Source organism: Microcaecilia unicolor, chromosome 5 (assembly GCF_901765095.1).
Source record: "Microcaecilia unicolor chromosome 5, aMicUni1.1, whole genome shotgun sequence".
In the NCBI taxonomy this organism is placed as follows: Eukaryota; Metazoa; Chordata; class Amphibia; order Gymnophiona; family Siphonopidae; genus Microcaecilia; species Microcaecilia unicolor.
The window spans coordinates 42,956,385-42,975,334 of NC_044035.1; the positions used below are offsets into that span (position 1 = coordinate 42,956,385).

General features: G+C 41.7%; 1 long non-coding RNA gene across 1 annotated transcript; it reads left to right on the forward strand.

The window, feature by feature from the left end:
- The first annotated feature begins 162 nt into the window (after window positions 1–162).
- Window positions 163–8,187, forward strand: LOC115470005. Its single transcript, XR_003942102.1, has 3 exons — window positions 163–430; window positions 4,445–4,544; window positions 6,958–8,187. It is a non-coding gene; the product is annotated as an uncharacterized LOC115470005 (long non-coding RNA).
- Window positions 8,188–18,950: the final 10,763 nt, after the last annotated feature.

Consider the following 18,950-nt stretch of genomic DNA (forward strand, 5'->3'; position numbering starts at 1 on the left):
TGTGTATGTATGTGTATATATATATATATATACACACATATACATATATATGTATGTGTGTGTATGTATGTATATATATATATATATATATATATATATATATATATATATAAACACATACACATATACACCTTAGCCATGTATGTATATGTGTGTATAGATATATATAGATATAAATATGTAAATGATTGCTGAAATTTTTACTTAAAATTAAATATTTATATAAATACAGAACAACAAATAATAGAAGGGGAGCCCTTTGTATCCCTGTGACTGGACACCGTTTATATACTTATATAAAGCAGAACTCTGCAATAGACACTGAAAATTAAACAAGCAAATTGGATCAGGACTGGGCTGGTCCGAATCCCACAGTTGAAAGGATCTATTTTTCTCATTCTCAGATATCTTCCCACCTAAATATAAAAAGGTAAGTTCAATTTTTGAAAGGTAACTTGTTAGTTTCTCTCAAACAGTTTTCATTTCTCTAAGGCTATAAATATTTCTAGCCCTCGGATTTTGTGTGTGGTAAGGAAAAAAAAAAGAGGCATTCAAATGTCAGTTTGCTTACATCAGGGAAAAAAGTGACTATAGGGGAGCTCATAGACCAAGGAGGGTGGAAATTAGAAGCCTAAAATGCAGGATCATGAATGAACTGGAGCAAGTACTCTTGTTTGTACTCTGCTGTCTTAAAAAGAAAATATATATAAAAGGCACCACCAACGTTCGAAATGAAGCCTCCAGCCGGAAGTGTGAAGGGGGAGAGATATCCGGTTTCCCCATGAGTGTCTGCCCCGCCCTCGCTGTAACACAAACAGTGAAGGAAAACACAGCAAAGCAGGAAATCAAATCGCTCTCTCTGTAACAGTGAAGGACTCAGAGGGGGGAGGGGAGAGAGGGCAGAAGCCCTCACTATCTCTGTAACACAAACAGTGAAGGAAAACAGCCCAGCACGAAATCGCTCTCTCTGTAACAGTGAAGAACTCGGAGGGGGGAGGGGAGTGAGACGCCCTCACTCTCTCTGTAACACAAACACAGGACAACAGGAAACTTAACACTGAAGGACTCGACTGGGAGGGGGGAGGGGACAGACAGCACAGGGGAAGGGAGAGAGGGCAGAGGGCAGAAGGCAGGGACACACATACTCCCACATGCATGCTCTGAAGAAACCCTTGCTAGCCCCCGTTTCATTAGCATCAGAAATGGGGCTTTTTTACTAGTATGAACATAATAGTTTAAAATGTATTGATAGGAATTTATTTCACTGATAAACAGAACAGCTAAAAACATCTTTTTCAAGTCTTAAGTTCAACATGTTTTATGGCCTTCCCTCCAGGAACTTGTCCCAACTGGGTATTTTTAAAACCCAGCATCATGAACAGCAGTTACTACATTCACCTGCAGTATTCCACTAAGTGAAGAAGTATTTTCTCTGATTTTTTAAAAATGTGCACATCAACCAAGGATTTCAACATATTGCAGGGAATTCTCTAAATGGCATTCAAAATTTGGCGCCGAAAAACCATCATGGTTAAGTGCAGTTTTATAAAGGATCTGCGCCTTTTATAGAATTGTGCTAAGCACCGATTCCCACGCCTAACTTTAGGTGCCTGCAGATACCTGGTGTAAATGCTGGCACCTTAGTTTATTTATGCTAAGGCTGTATTCTATAACTACGCTTGCAACATTTTAGACCACCTCAGATGTGCCCATGGCCACACCCTTTTTGAGTTACACACTAGAAGAGTTAGTCACCATGCCTTATAGAACAGCACACAGCCAGATGTGCGTTCAAATTTTAATGAATGCCAATAACTTCTGCCATTGGTTTTTAGCACCCAATTATTAATAGTTAAGGGCTTTTTAATTAATTTCCATGAACATCTTGGACATGCAAATCTGGGCACCGTATATAGAATCCGGGGATTGTCCATGATGCCTAGATCATGTTCCAGATGGTCAGTTCTAATGTAGAATCTACAGTTTGGGTTATTTTTTCACATGTGCATCACTTTTCACCTGTAGTTTCAGATTGGGTTTTTCTTTCCTATGTGCATCGCTTTGTACTTTTCCACATTTAAATTTAATCTGCCACTACATTTATCTAGATGCTCAGTCTCACAAGATCCTCCTGGAATTACTTAAAACCCACTTGTCTTTTAACAACTTTGAAACATTTTATGTTGACTGGAAATTTGATTACCTCATTTATTCCTATTTCTACATCATTTATAAAATGCACCAGGCTGGCCTCAATACAGATCCCTTGGCACTTCACTATTCACCCATCTCCTTTCAGAAAATTGACCATTAAACCCTACTCTCTGTTTTCTTTTAGTCAGTTTTCAGTCCATAATGGAATATTACCTTTTATCTCATGTCTTTAATTTCCTCCGGAGCTTCTCATAAGGGGCTTTGTTAAATGCCTTTTTAAAATTACTACTACTACTACTACTTAACATTTCTAAAGCACTACTAGGGTTACGCAGCGCTGTACAATTTAACATAAAAGGAAAGTCCCTGCTCAAAGAGTTTACAATCTAAACTTAAGATGCACTCTGTCAACCAATTCAACTTTATCCGTAAGTTTATTCACACCCTCAAAAAATGTGACAGGTTGGTGAAACAAGACTTTAATTGGATTAAATCTATGACTAATCTATTCAGTAATTTTCTTTCTACCATTTTGTCTGGAATCCCTTAGTTCACTGGCTCCTCCTGGAGGCACCCCAGCCAGTCATGTTTTTGAGATATCCACAATGAATATTCATAAGAGAGATTTGGATGCACTGCCTCCTCTGCATGCAGATTTCTCATGAATATTCATTGATATCCCAAAAACCTGACTGTCTGGGGTGCCTCCAGGATCAGGTTTGGGAACCAATGCCTTAGTTGATATTGTTGGCCCTCCTCCAATCTTAAGATGTTACAAATTACAAATAGTAGTTTTGCAGTTTTATTTTTGAAATTTTCAGTATTCTGGAGTGTTTACTATCTGGTGCAAGTGATTTGCCTCATTTTAGTTTCTCAGCTTGCCTATTGCATCTTTCAGTTTCACTGATATCGTTACAGTTCCTCCATATTTTCATATATTATATCTTTTTTTGTGCCAAGTTAGTGCAAAACTTATTGTGACTTTTCAAGCTCTCAATATTACTGCAAAGTCTGTGCAAATTTTTTATCCATGGAATGTGTTCCACAATGCGCATTATTGTATTGACATTGTCATGGAGAAATTTCCAGGGTAGAGTTAGGTTGGCAGAACAAACCATGTGCATAAGTTTGGTCATAAAATATCTGCATGAAAAATGGACACATCTCTGCAGGTACACAGGTAATTTTCAAAGTGAAAGCAAGCACACACTTCAATTTTGAATACTGAAGCAGAGTATACGCGTTTACCCACATAAGAGGATGGCCAATTTTTACACACGTGCAAGGAAAAATGCTTTTGCACTGCAGATATCCCCTTTGATAATTTACCTTCTAAATATAGCTTCTAGGGCAAAATCCTGTAAGAAAAAGATTTCTGCTTGCACAGTTCTCTCTGGGAATTTTCTTTTCCCCCTTCCAGAAGTTAGAAAATTCTAAAGCCTTGGAAAAGAGGTGTGCTGTTTTAGAACCATGCAAAAGTGATTGCAAGGCTCTTTTTGCCCGTTTATTTATCCTGTCCAAAATAAGCAAGTAAACAGCCTTGGGACAAGGATTGCAATTTTTGCTTTTCAGGTCATTCTAAGCAAATACAAATCAAATATAAATATATGGTGGTGAGCGGGATATTTAAAAGATGTTATCATCCATTGTACTTTATTACAGATTTTTTTTCGTCATGGGGAAAAGTATTTTCTGAATAAGACCCTTCGTCTCTGCTCCTAGTTACCTGCAGTAAGATTCAAATTCCAGCTCTGAAACACTTAAAGAAACCAACTCCGATATCATCTAGCCAATTGAAGGCAGGATTCCTTGATTAAAAACTTTCTTAGAGGATTTTGATCTAGTCACACTTACCTACTCGAGTAAGAAAGTTGTCCAATGAAACACATTAGCAAAGTCTATTTCCTAGACGTGGCAGAGGTAGACTGATCTTCAGTGGGCCCTGAGTAGCCAGTCAAGACATGAAGTTTGAAGACTCCAGCCCTGGTGACAGTCACCATATCTTCTTTCATGTTACTGTTGTCCTAGATATAGATACACCAGTGTCGAGACCATGGGTGCCCTACCTGATCACATATACATTCACACTAAACTCCAGAAATTATACTGCTGATGCTTGCAAGAGATTTCTAAGGAAGAATAGTTAAAACTGCACTGTTTAATACTTTAAAATATACATTATGCATATAATGAAATATGCATTTGCATCTGATTACTTCCTCTTCAGTTTGCTTTTCAGTATTTCTTCTCCTTTTTGGCATGTTTTTAAAATATGGACTCTTCGTTGCAGGGCTGGGCAGTGCCATTTTGCAGTCTTGCTGATTGCTCAGAAAGATGACGATGGTGCTTTGCTATAACAACTGGCCTGTTCTTGGGCCATGTAATATAAGGTATGCAGCCAACTTTAATACAGGGAACTGCCATACTTGGTCAGACCAAAGGTCCATCAAGCCCAGTATCCTGTCTTCCAACAGTGGCCAATCCAGGTCACAAGTTCTTGTCAGAATCCCCAAAAATAGATTCCATGCTGCTTACCCCCAGAAATAAGCAGTGGCAGGGTTAGGTTGCCCCCCCCCCCCCCCCCAATCCCCAGGTATTGTAATCAATTTGAATGAGAAATTATTAGTAGCAGTTTGGCAATTTCATCTCGAGTTATGTAAGTAATCTAGGATGTATGCCATCTGATTCCAGTGGTTTGTTGTACTTTTGAGTTTTCGATACTGTGGTTTATTTCAGTTCATCTGAACAATGATATGTTTCACTGATAACCGCCTCAGAAAAGACTGAAGCAATTTATTTTGGCTGCTATAACCTTGTCTTTCATGAGCATTCCTTTTATCCCTTGGTCATTTACTGGTCCAACTGAATCCTTCACAGGCTTCTTGCTCTGAATATTTTTGAAAAAAAGTTTATTTTTGAGCTGATATTCGAAACAAGTTATATCCATCGGCAGTTAGTGAAAGTATAAGAACATAAGAATAGCCATACTGGGTCAGACCGATTGTCCATCTAGCCCAGTATCCTGCTTCCAGCAGTGGCCAATCTGGGTCACACAAGTACCTGGCAGAAACTTGCCTGTATAGTAAAGGGTTGGAGCGAGGACAGGCCACAAAATTATCCAGATAGCAGTGATATTCCTTTTCTAGTTTGTCTGCTGAATAGCAGGCATAAGTATATAACAGTGTTGACCACATTACACACATTCAGTGCCACTGAATATATATATTTAAGGCAAGGGGGTGCGAGTGAGCTGCTCTATCCATGTTGTGGTTCTTTATTGTTCAAGGGCATAGTTTGGGGGCGGCAAGGGAGGGCATTGCCCCCCCCCCAAACGCTGCTAAACCAAATGCCTCCATCTTCATCTTCCCCACTTACCCCAGCACAAATTCCTTTTTCTTTTGCCTGTTCTGGCAACCCCCCCCCCCCCCCCCCCCCCCCCACTTCAAACCTGTGGCTCCTTCCTGCAGTGGTTCTGAGCACTAAAAAGAAAAAGAGCTACTGCTACAGAACCGCATGCTGGAACACTCGCAGCCAGGCTCTGCCAGCCGGAACATTCCCCTGTGACACACTTCCTGCTGCCGCGGGGGCTGGAAAAGTTCTGGCAGAGCCTGTCTGTGACTGTTGCAGCATGCGGCTCTGCACTGGCAGCTCTTCTTCTTAGTGCTCAGAACTGCTGCGAGGAGCCATGGGTTTGAAGGGGCTGCGGGTTTGAAGCAGGAAGCATGGGGCCAGGGGCGGGCCACGGGAGGTGGGGGAGCCCAAGGAGGTTAGATTGAGATCAGGAGACCTATGAGTTCTAGCCACGTTGTCGTTCTTTATTGTTGGCAGCATTTTATTTTATTTCACATATTTTTAAACATGCCAGCTTGTGCAGCGTACAGATGTACACAGAGGAAGTATTGGTTTAATTTCATCTGTTAGAATAGTAATTCTAAATTTTACATCTTTGTGCCATTTGGAGGGGCTGGTTATAGGGACTCCCTGTATTTGTGCAAAGATGTTTTCACCTAATAAAGGGCCACCAAAATAGACAACGTGTTATGAGAATCAGATTTACTATTTATACGTACAATTCAAAAAAAATTAATTAGGTTGAAACCTAAGAGCATTTTTCCCTGTGCCTACATTAAAAGAAAAAGATGGCATGTGGGAACTTGCTCCTTTTGTTTTGTGGGTTGCAGGGATATATTATAAAAATGCACTTGCCTATTTTTATTGCTACTATTTCACAGAGAGGTATTGAATTAATGAGGTAAGGTCTTCCTTCATGCAGAAGTTCTGTGCAGAATCAGTCTAACTGGGTCATTCCATGGTAATGGAATTACAATTCACATATAGCAAGCTCAAGATTTTTAAAAATGTGCTCTTTGATGCATTACATATCTAGATCAAACAATTTACTATAAATACCTATTAGTAAGAGCTATAAGTAAAATAGTTTAACTTGCACATAACTAATTGAAATAATTACCAGCAGTAACAGAACTATACTTTGGAGCACTTCAGGAAAATGAAAACTTCTGTGATTTTGCTACTTATATTTATGTTTTGATGTCAAAACTGTGTTGGTACAAGTGTAAATAAACGAGAGTGTTATTTTCTCATTTCATTTATCAAATCCATACAACAGAAAAGTTTTATCCTGGTAACAGAATTACAGAGTTATGGAATTGCATATTCCAAACTACAGTACTTATGAAAATTAAAAAAAAATAAAATATAATGAATTACTAGTCAGTATTATTTAGTGGCAAAGTTATGTGATAAAAAATGCTCAAGTTACTGTTTTCTTGGTGTCTACAGCACGAGAAAGCCACTTAAATCTGAAGAAAAGACCAATCCACGGGGTTTTGGATCAGGCTCCACTAAAACACAAACATTTTCCATGACTATCCAGTTGATGTCATCTTTGGCCAGACAATTAACTTGCTGTTTTTCTTTTTTAAAAACTTTATTTGAATTTCATCATTATGTATGTCAAGTATTTGTGAATTTCATCATTATGTATGTCAAGTATTTGTTCAATGTATTATTTGATTGAGGCATTGCTGCTATCATTCACGAGCAACCAGACCCCAGTGCACAATGTGGGAGGATCCTGAGGACTTGACACAAATGAATGTTCAGATTCCTCTTTTATGTCATCTTCATCATCAACAACTTCTTCCCCAAGCAAGTTGTGTACCAATATCCCTCTGAGAATGTTATTTTTCGCATTGCAATGACATTAAGCCTGAACGTGGTGAATGGATTTCATCCCAGAAACTGCCTTGATTCCCCTCCATTGTTTTTCAAGGAAGCTGAGTTGCTTCTGAACATTTTGAAGAATGTAGCACTGTGTTTTGGGCACATGGAAGATGCCACTTTTACAAAATCCACTGAAGTTTGAATTTCAGCCTTCTGAGCAGGGAATGTACGATGCACAGTCCACTTAACCTCTGCACCAGTTCCATCAACTGCACCCTTGCCATGACTGGTTGCGAAGAAATTCCAGCTGATATTTCTGCCCGTGTTGGTTAGATGACAAAAGATTAATTTTTGCTTGAACTGGCCAGCACAGCCATCTGAGAAGATAACAACTTCAACAAAGGGATGTACCTTTCCCTCAAGGTCAGTCAGGATAGGGTCCAGAAAATTACAAAATTGCTTACTTATCATGGCTTAGATGGTCAGATACAATTACAAGTGAATGACATTGATTCTGATCCCAGGCACAGACAATGAACAATGAAACCTGGTTATATTCTCAGTATTCTGACTGAATTTCTTTATGTGTTTTGGTTGTCATTCTTTGCAAAATCCAGCTGTGTAACATCCTTCTTTGAATTAGTCTTAACTAGGCACTGTACATCGATTAAAAGTTTTAACTGCATGGTTGATCACGATTGAAAATGTTTAATCACGCGATTAATCGCAGAAAGGCACCTCTCACATTTCCTCCACTGTACAGAGCAATATATATACATAGCAGATGTAAATTCTCAAATATGACCTATTTCAATTGCTAAACTAAAAATAAAATCATTTATCTTACCTTTGTTTAATGTGATTTTTATATTTCTAGTCATCTAGTTCTCTGTCTCAGGTTCTGCTTCCGTGTGCTGCCATCCACTGTTCTGTGCTCTGAACTCTTGTTTCCAGAGCCTCCTGACTGTTCACTCTTTTTTTTCTCCTCCTTCACTTCTTGCCCTAAATCCATCTTTCACATTCATTTTTCTTCCTCCTTCTCAAATCTATTTTCCATCTGTTCTTTCCCTTCCCCTTCATTCATGGGCTCCATTTCTTCCTTCCTTTTCCTTCCCCTCTCCTCCATTCATAGCCACCATCTCTTCTCTTTTCTCTTCCCTTCCCCTCCCTTCCATAGGCATTATCTCCTCCCATCTCTGTTCTTTCCCCTTGTTCTCCTGTCTATGGGCAACATTTCTTCCCTTCCATTCCCCTCCTCTATTTCCTTCCCCTCTATGGGTCACCACCCTCTATTTCCAGCATCTGGCCCTCCCATTTTCTCCTGGCACCTTTTTCTGCACTAGTGAACCCTCCTCCTGTCCTCCCCTCCACTGTGGTCTGCATATAACTCTCTTATCTCCATCCCTCTTGGCCCTCTGACCTTGCTCTTTTAATGTTGTACTGCTGAAAGCATGCTGCTTCTCTCATTCACCTGAGGTCTCTCTCTCTAGCGTCCCACCCGTAAACAGGAAGTTCTGTCAGAGGCAGGACGCTACAAAGCGAAGCTTTGAACAGGCGAGAGAAATAGCATTTCTTCAGCACTGCACAGTGGTGTACCTAGGTTGGCCGCCATCTGGGGCGAGTCACCGTTACACCCCTCCCAAAGCATAACCCCCCCCCCCCCCCGAAGTGCATCACCCACTTCCCCTCCAACAAAGCGCATCATCCTCACCACCTTGGGGGTGCACGGAGCAGTCGCATAGCTGTCGGCTCTGCCGGTCCGCTGCCTGGAACAGGAAGTAAGGTCAGAGGGGGCAGGGAACCAGTGCAGCCAACAGCCATGTGACTGCTCCATGCACCCCCTTGCTGCCTTCACCCAGGACAGACCAGCCCCACTGCCCTGCCCTTGGTACACTACTGATGCAGCAGGTGAGAGAAGTGGCAGATAATTTAGTACGGTGGGGAGGAAAGTGGAGCAGTGCTGGATGAAGGTGAGAGACCTGCTGTTAACTTGCATTAAAATGTTTAACACACATTTACCCCCGGATTCTATATAGTTCACCTATTGTTCTACGCTGAAATCCAAGCGGATTCTATAACAGCGCGTGTAACTTTATTGGCTTAACAAGCCAGTGTGAAGAAGGGGATAAGGGAACCGGGGGGGGGGGGGTGTACCGGCAGAGGAGAAGATAAGGCCTAGAGGAGGGGACAACCCAGATTCTTAGCTCAGGGAGTTCCACATGTCAGGAGAAAGCATAGATCATTTTCCCCAGAGGGCTGGAGGCAGGGTAAAAACTACGATTCCCAGCAGCCCCCAATGGAGCCCAAGGGAAAGGCATGTAAAGGTGAAACCCAAGACACAGAGGGGAGGCCAGGAATGGAGGGGGAACCTCTAAGCAGAGCTAATCAGGGGTAGGAGGATCAGCTGGGGAATGGGTGGGGTGAGGAGAACATGGAATGGAAGGGGGAAGAAAAAGAGGAAGAAGGGAGGCAAGATGAGCCGATGGAGATTGCAGCTCTGGCAAGATCCAGAAGTAAAAGGTTCAGAAAGCAGGTAACCGCTTGGTGCGGAGTCTTGGTAAACAAGGGAAGGCAGTGGCTATCGTGGAGGAGCCAGGGAGCGACGGGGTCAAGTGGGAGGAAGCCAGGAGATAGAGCTGGCCAGAGGAGGGAGGGGACCCCTGGGAGCTCTCTGCCTCTGAACTGCTGATGGGATTTCTAAACTGCTTGTTTGAACTGCCTGTTTGGAAGTGCTTGTTTCTTTTGACTTTTTTGGGATTACTTATTGCGAATTGCATCACTGGGACTGCTGAGATTTATGTCCTGTTGGTTTATGAACTGCATTTTTGAAGCTGTGGAGATTCCTGAACTGCTTTGCTTTTGGAACTGCATTATTAAAAACTACTTTTTCTAAACTGTTTGTTTTTGGGATTGCATTCTTGAAACCGCTGGGATAATTTCCCTAGCGGATATCTCGGGAGCTGTGCTGGAATAGTACTGCTGACGTATCTCAGGTCGTAAGGTACACCTAGAGGATTACAGGGAGTTGTACCTAAGTGGAATATCATATAGAAACTTGGGCCGGAGGCCAGAGTTTTCCTGAGAGGAGCGGAGGGATCCTTCACACCAGTCACCGTTGTTAACAGCACTTACATGCAATAATAAGCACTGATTGACAATAATTAGAATTTACGTGCCCAAATCACTAAGCATATTCTGTAATTCAGAGTGCCTAAATTTAAATCATGTAGAAAAAAGGGGCATGGTTATGGGCGGGGAAATGGGCATTTTGTGGATGTTCTAAAATTTACAAATGTAGTTATAGAATATGGCTCAATGCACTTCAAGCTACACACTGGGATTTACACCATCTTTCCATTGGTGTAAATGGACATGCGTAGTTTTAGGTGCTGGGATATCAACTAAACTTATTCTATGTAGTGTTCTTAAATCTAGGTGCCGCTTATAGAATACGCTTAAGTGGAAATGTTTTTCATGTAGATTTTGTAGGTGCCATATATAGAATCTCCTCCTTAACGTGTTAATGTGTTAAATGTGCAGCCCTAGTCTTAACATATTCATGCTCACTTTTAAAGGCTGCTGCCTGAGCTCTCTTCAAACAGGTATGAATGAGGAAAAAGGGTGTCTGGCCTTTCAAGAGTTCCAAACAGGACTCTCTTGTATCTTCCTGTGATATCTTTATTGATTTAGAGCCATCCATCTCCCTCTGGGACCAGCTAATCTTCTCTCTCTTAATCCTATCAGGAATGACAAAAGACTTGCATACCTGGGCAGTTACTGCACTTCTAGGCAGATGATCAAATGCCCCACGCTGTTCCAAACAGCGCGGAGTTTTCCAGACCTATGATCAGAGAGAATTGCATGCAAATTTAAGGACACAATTCTCTCTCATCATGGGGTAGAGGTGACAAAAGCCCAGACCTGTCAAACACAGGGGCTGGAGGTCCATGAGACCACCAGACCCCAACTACCCCCACCCGAGCGAAGCGAAATGGGGGCTGGAGGTCCAGCATACCTCCGGTCCCCCCCCAACACAGATTCGGCAGCCCAAGCAGGAATCCCGAGCCAACCCAACCCCCAGCAACAGCAACCTCTGGTCCCCCTGACCCCCCCCCCCCCAGGTTCAGGGAGGCTGGAGATCCGGGGGTCTCCAGCCCCCCAACATCCCTTGGATGTCCCTGGTGACCCAGTGGGCCACAGGTGAATCTCTTCCCCCACCTGGTGGTCTAGCGGCCCATCCCCACCCCCTACCTTAATTTGGAGGGAGGTGGCATCCCTCCTCTTCCATCGGCGGCACCCAGATCTGCCCAGTGCATCCTGGTTGGGGCTTCACACCATATAAGAGAGTTTCTCCCTTATATGGTGTGAAGCACTGGGCTGGACACCGCCATTTTGCAGGCGGCGCTGATGAAAGGAGGGAGACCACCTCCCTCCAACAAGGTGGGTGAGGAAGGGCCACTAGATCACCAGGTTGGGGGGGATTCCCCGGTGGCCCACTGGGCCACCAGGGACATCCAAGGGATGATGGGACCTGTGTCGGGGGGTTGGGGAGACTGGAGGTTCGCTTGATCTCCAGCTCCATGTTTCAGGCAGGGGGGTCAGTCGGGTCATGGTTCCTGCAGGGGCTGCTGTATTGGGGGGAATGGGGGCCTGCTAGCATGCAAATGCACATTGGACAGGGCTCACCATTCCTCCCCAATGATCTGCAAACCTTAACGCCATCTCCGAGCTGGTGTAGGGTTTGCCGCGACCAGCGAGCCAATCTTTGGCGCGCAGGTTGCTGATGATTGGGGATGAATATGTTTAGCCCTGTTTTGTATGCATTTGCATGCTAGTTGCGTTCAGAGCCCGTGACCACATTTCACGCGCTCAGGGACTCCGATCATGGGGCGGTAGCAGGCGCTAGCACCTGCGTTTGCTTCTAATCATCGGCCCATTTGACTCCATGTATGCTCACTGCTCTTGGTCACAAACAATTTATGTGTGAATCCATGAAAATCTGCCTCAATATCAAGTCCAGCTTTCCAAAGAGCAACCAGCAGTATTTTCCTGATATCTGCACAGACGAATGTTTTCTGGTATATGTGCCTGCAATATCAGGTGACTAGGACAACATGTTGCTGTCAGGTTTTCCCTCTGTGAATATTCCAAAGGCCTCCTTCAGTGTTGTGAACACATACTGCCTTTGTATACTCTGCTTCATCTATTCGCACACATGTAGGTTCTTTTTGTCTAGGGCAGGAGTTTGTTTTCCATATAAAACTTCCTCACTTTCTGGATGGTATCGATACTTTAGACTTCTTCCTTCGATCCAGGGGCATAGCCAGACAACAGATTTTGGGTGGGCCTAGGCAAGAAGTGGGTGGGCACCAAGTGTTCTCCCCCCCCCCCTCCCCCATCACAAAAAAAAATATCTCAGCTGATGGGATAACACTTCTTTCCACCTTGGCAGTCTGTAGCAAGCATGCGCTAAAAACTGAGAATGTGTAGGTGCCAGTATCATGGAGAGTAGCGTTTTCTTTACCATCAGTGGGAAGTCTTCAGCTGGCAGAGCTTGGGATCCCCACCAGCTACCGCTAAACATGTGCTACTGTTGGGGCCTGAGCCCTAAGTGGGTAGGCCCCAGCCCACCCATGGCTACGCCACTGCTTCGATCTTCCTTGACTTTGCTGGTTTATGGATGTTTAAACCGGCATCTTTAGCTAGCTTTGCTACTAGAGTTCTCCGTTTTCTTGGAGATTTTGGGAGTATTTTTTTCAACCCTTCTTGTGGGGTGGTATAAACTTTGGAGGGTGAGAAGTCATTCTTTGCAGCTGTGTCAACTGAGGTTCCTTCACTAAGACCAAGAGAAGGTTTATTCTGACTCTTCATTTTTTTCACAATGGCCTTTCACCCGCTCTCGATTTAGTTTCCATTCCTTTTTCGGGTCTCTGTCATACTTTCATTTTTAATGCTCTTCCTTTCCCAGCCCTTTTTATCAGTTCCTTTTTTTCTTCATCAAATTGTATTCTGGCTCTGTATCTCTGCATCTTTTCTTTAGCTGTCAGTGGCATTGTCGAAATCAAAAGTGATGCAAGTTTTAGAAGGGAAGTCAGCAACAAGTATCTTTTACTGTTTAAATCAATCTTTAGCACATGTAGAAAACGTATTTTAAAAATACTGACAAGAGAAACATCTATTCATGTATTAAGGGGTGTTTTAAGGAGGGTGCTGGTAGGCAGGAGGGGTGGAGCTATAACATCTGCAGATCAAGTCCTGGGGTCACATCTGTTAGCAGCATTCCAGGTCCAGCAAAGATCTAAAGTGATTTGCTTAGTTAGTTTTCAAGATAAGTAATTATATATTCCCAAAGTTCACTCACTGACCAAACTAAAATTCACTCCATGTGATTATAAGTAGTTTAGAAAATATTAAAAGAGCTACAAACTTGTATTTATTATTTAAAAAAAATACTTACCAATTTGATGAACAAAGTTTTGACCTCTGAATACAAAGTAAAATGTCAATATTTAAAAAGAAAACTACATGATTAATCCTAGATAATACAATTAACTGTGTAGTGTGGACACCTAGAAATTAAAAAAAAAAAAAAGACAGGAAATGGTAACTACTTTACCAGAAATATAAGTCCCTTACCTGTAATGGTAGATCTTCATGGACAGAAGATCTTTTAGCCACACAGGTGAATTGTCGCCTAGCTGACATCACCGACCCGGTCATTCTGAAAGCTATGCAGACTTAAAAATCCCACCTAGGTAGATATAGATGATAGCCATGCCCCCGTACTCAGTTCTATAAAATAGCAATTGACAACTTAGGGAGGGAGGGACAGCGTGGCTATTAATTCTTCTGTCCATGGAGAACTACCGTTACAGATAAAGAACTTATAGTTCTCCTTGGACAACAAGCTCTTATAGCCACACAGGTGAAGACTCCGAAGATATACACAGGTAACAGACATAAACTTATATTAAGTACTATAGTAGTGCATACAATAACATGTCTGATACTGTGATTGGTGGAGGATAGTTGTCGATTCAGAGACTGGAAGCCAAAACTGCTTGACCAAAGCTTGACTAAGCAGCTGAAGCAGTATCCAGGCAGTAGTGTTTAGTAAAAGTATGGACAGATGACCATGTAGCTGCTCTGCATATATCCACCATCGAGGCTTGATGTAGCTGAGCTGTAGAGGTAGCCATTGCCTGAAGATTATGAGCTGTAACACAAGGAATTTCCTCATGGTGTTGATTAGGATTATTCTGGTAACAAAAACAAATACAATTTGCAATCCAGTATGATATAGAACACTTAGAAATTGGATGTGAGTGATCTGTGCTAATTGATAGAAACAACTGTGAAGGTCTATTTGAAGACAACGTACGTTGAAGGTAAGTGCTTAGTGCTCTTACACAATCCAGTGTGTGTAACTGCTGTTCTCTAGGTGACCAAAGAGGAGGAAAGAAAACTGGTAAAAGTATGGATTGATTAATATGAAATGAGGATACAACCTTTGGTTGGAACTTTGGATGGGGACGTAAAATGACTTTGTCATGTAGAATTTGTGTATTTCGAGGGTAATAGACAAGGGCTTGAATTTCTCCTATTCTGCAAACAGACGTTATGGTAAGAAGGAAAGCTGTTTTCCAAGTTAGAAATTTAAAAGGTGCAGACATCACTGATTCAAAAGGAGATTTTACTAGTTGGTTTAGAACCATGTTGAGATCCCAAATTACTGGAAAAATATGAACAGATTGGTTTTAATTTAATAAGCCCTTTAAAAATGTTTAATAACTGGATGGTGGAATAGAGTTGTATCATCCAGAGGATCATGAAATACAGAGAGAGCTGCTAAATGTACTCTGATTGTAGCACATGCTAAACCTGAGTTTGAAAGATGGAGAAGGTAGTCTAAAACATTAGAAATAGAAGTTAATTGGATCTATATTTTGGGGGGAACACCAATTAAGAAATCTGTGCCATTTAGCTGAATAAATGTTTTCTAGATGCTAGTAAAACATTCAGTACCTGTTGAGGAAAAAAAGAGAAGAAGTTAACTGCTGAGGCAGAGAAACCATGCTGTTAACTGGAGTTTGGAAATATCTGGATGGAGAAGAGTTCATTCTTCCTTAGTTAGTAGATCTGGATCCTCCAGAAGGAATTGAGGAGGTTGAGTTGCTAGATTGTGCAGTATCGGAAACCATGGTTGCCTGGGCCAATACAGAGCTATCAGGATTAAAGTGGCCCTGTCCTGTATTATTTTCTGTAATGTTCTTGGAATCATTGGAATGGGAGGGAATGCATTCAGGAGATGAGATGACCAAGGGATGGAGAAAGCATCCTCTGCTATGCGATTCTGAGTGGGCCACTTTGAGCAAATTTGTGACATTTGTTGTTTATTGGGGATGCAAATACGTATATCTCAGGGGTTTCCCATTGAGCAAATAGGCTTTATGTGACCACTCGTGTGGTTGCAATTTCCAACACAAAGAATCCACGAGTACATTAATCTTGCCTGGGAGGTAAGTTGCCTGTAAGGTGGACTGTAGAGAAAGAGAATAAAAATCTGAAGCGCTTTGGAATTGAGATGTTGAAAACCTATGCCTCCCTGTTTGTTTAGGTAATATATAGCTACTTGATTGTATGAACTTGTAGAACTTGATGATGAAGGTATTGTTGAAAGGCTTGAATTGCTAATTTGATTGCTCGTCACTCTAGGCAATTGATTGAGTACTGAGATTCTTGTGGTGACCAAAAACCTTGAGTGAAAAAATGGTCCCATGTGTGCTTCCCATCCCAGTTTGGACGCATCGGCTGTTAGGACTTTGGAGGGGATTGGATTGCAAAATGGGACTCCTTTGAGTAGAATGGGTTGGACCACCAGTTGAGTGCTGCCTTGATCTGGGCTGATAGGTATATCTTGGCAGATAAAGGATGAAGTGCCTGAATCCAATGGTTCTTTAAGTACCAATGTAGAGGGCACATGTGAAGTCTTGCTAATGTTATAACATTGATTGTTGAGGCCATATGACCTAGTAATATCAATAAGGTTCTGGCCGTTGTTACTGATATAGATTGAAGATGACAAGCCAGTTGAGTGATTACTGATGATCTTTCTATCGATAACCTTGCCAATGGAATGGTTGTATTGAGATCTGCTCCTATAAATTCCAGAGTCTGTGATGGGTTAATATGAGATTTCTTGACATTCCTGAGTCTTCTCCCTTTCATCCTCAATTCATGTCCTCTAGTTCTAACACTTTCTCTAGAAAAGGTTTGTTTGCGGATTAATACCTTTCAAATATTTGAACATCTGTATCATATCACCCGTTTCTCATTTTCTCCTGGATATACATGTTCAGTTCAGTAAATCACTCCTCGTACATACTGCATCGCAAATCCCATACCATTTTTGTCACTTTTCTTTGTACTGCTTCAAGTCTTTTTACATCCTTAGTAAAATACAGCCTCCAAAACTGAACACAATACACCAACGACTTGCACAGGGGCATCAACACCTCCTTTCTTCTACTTGTTATACCCCTTTCCATGCAGCCTACATCCTTCTGACCATGGCCACCACCTTGTCGCATTGTTTCATCACCTTCAGATCCTCGGACACCAACATCCCAAGGTCTCTCTCCTGAGCCGAGCTTACCAATCTCTCCCATCCTATCTGGTATATCTCTCTTGGACTTCTGCACCCCAAATGCACCACTCTGCACTTCTTGGCATTAAATATTAACTATATATTATTACAGAAACCAAATAAGTCAAAAACAAACTAAACAAGTATCAAATGATTATTTAAACCATATAAATATAATTGTGTAAATTAATTAATTGTGCTCAGTATTTTTGGTTTATTACATTAGACCCAAACACTCGAGATGTGTAATATCACCATTCCATCATCATCGTACACCCTACCTCCACTCTCTATCACTAATAGTATGGATCACAATGAAAATGAAAAAAACTACTTAGCTTGAGTAGGGGGGGGGGGGGAGAAAGAGATAGGATAGTGATCTTCTTAGCATTCTTATAGATGTTCAAATTCAGATGATAATTCGAGTTTCCAATCAGGTCAGTGCAATACTTTAAATTTCAAATCACCCTCTCACTCCGTGATTTAAAAAACTGCAGATTCACCGCTCAAGTCCATTGTCCATAGCTCCCTACATGGGCCATGTTTCGCAAAAAATTGGCGTCCTCAGGGGAACTAATCTATAAAACAAATCAAAAAAATGCAAATGATCACAAAAATACTTTGTAGAAATTCAGTCAAAACTCATATCATGTGAGGTGAAATCTATATCATTCAAATCAACAATCTTTAAAGCTTTCACATTATTACTCACAGTTCAGCTGATACTAGGGAGGAATAGCTGTAATCCGGATTGAATCCTAACCAAAAAAACGCTCACACATACGCAGCGCTATTTAGAGGTTATCAGCTGACTTGCAAGCGCAGGAAATCTTAGTAATGATTGCCAGTCTATTTCTCTATTCTGGCCACTAGGGGCCATAGTATCCCATCAGAAAATAAGTTCTTGTTCCCTCCTTAACAGAATACGGGACACATCACCACCCTAGGGCAAAACAATCTGAAGAACTACAAATCTTAAATCCTGGGCTGTATGTCGAGTTTGTGCCCAGTGATCCACAAGTGGTGCCTCATGTTTACAGTTTCTCAAATTACTTAAATGTTCCCCAATCCTTTGTTTAACCCGTCTGGTGGTGTGCCCGATGTACCACTTAGCACATGGGCATACAATCCCATAGATGACTTGGGAGGAGTTACAGTTGGTAGAGCTTTGCAGATAAAAAGGTTTGCCAGTTTTAGGGTTATTAACCATCGTGGTGTGCTAAGCATATTGGCAATATACACATCGGCCACAAGCCTTATGACCCTTCTCTTCAGGTGTGGTTAAGTTCAGAGAGGTGGACTTGACAGATGACAAAATTTCTCCAAGATTTCGATCCCTGGTGTAAGCAAATGTGGGTGCTTGGTTAAAGCCATGACCAGCTAGAATTGGCCAGTGCTTGCTAATGACTTCCCTAATTGCCCTGGTCCGACGGGAATGAGGCAATACACAAGTCAACCTATCTGTTCTGTGCGATGTATTTGAAGATGGATTTAACAACCAGTGGTGATTAACATTCATAGCCCTCTTATATGCCCTCTTAATGATCTTGTTAGGGTGTGCTCGAGATTTAAACCTATTGTATAGATCAGTAGCAGACATTCTGAAACCATTGGTTACAAAAATCACATTTGGCTTTATCACCTAGGCCACATAGTATAAAACTGAACTCTCTGATGCAAGAATTGAGAACCTGCTGAGAAAGGAACATTAATTCCAATTTATATCCATATAAAGAGAGTTTGAATTCTTTTGCTTTTTTTGTGAGGGGAAAGGGGAGGCGAGAGGTGAAGGATCTGCTGAATATTAACCGGCTCAGGGAGATAATGGGTCAAGATGAAGACACAAATTTGTCAAGGTATTTTTCTGAAAGATGATTAATGTGTAAACATGATAATATTGTAATTTTTAGCAGTTTTATTTGGAATTTTTAATACTTTGATAAAAGTTAAATAAGAAGTGTAC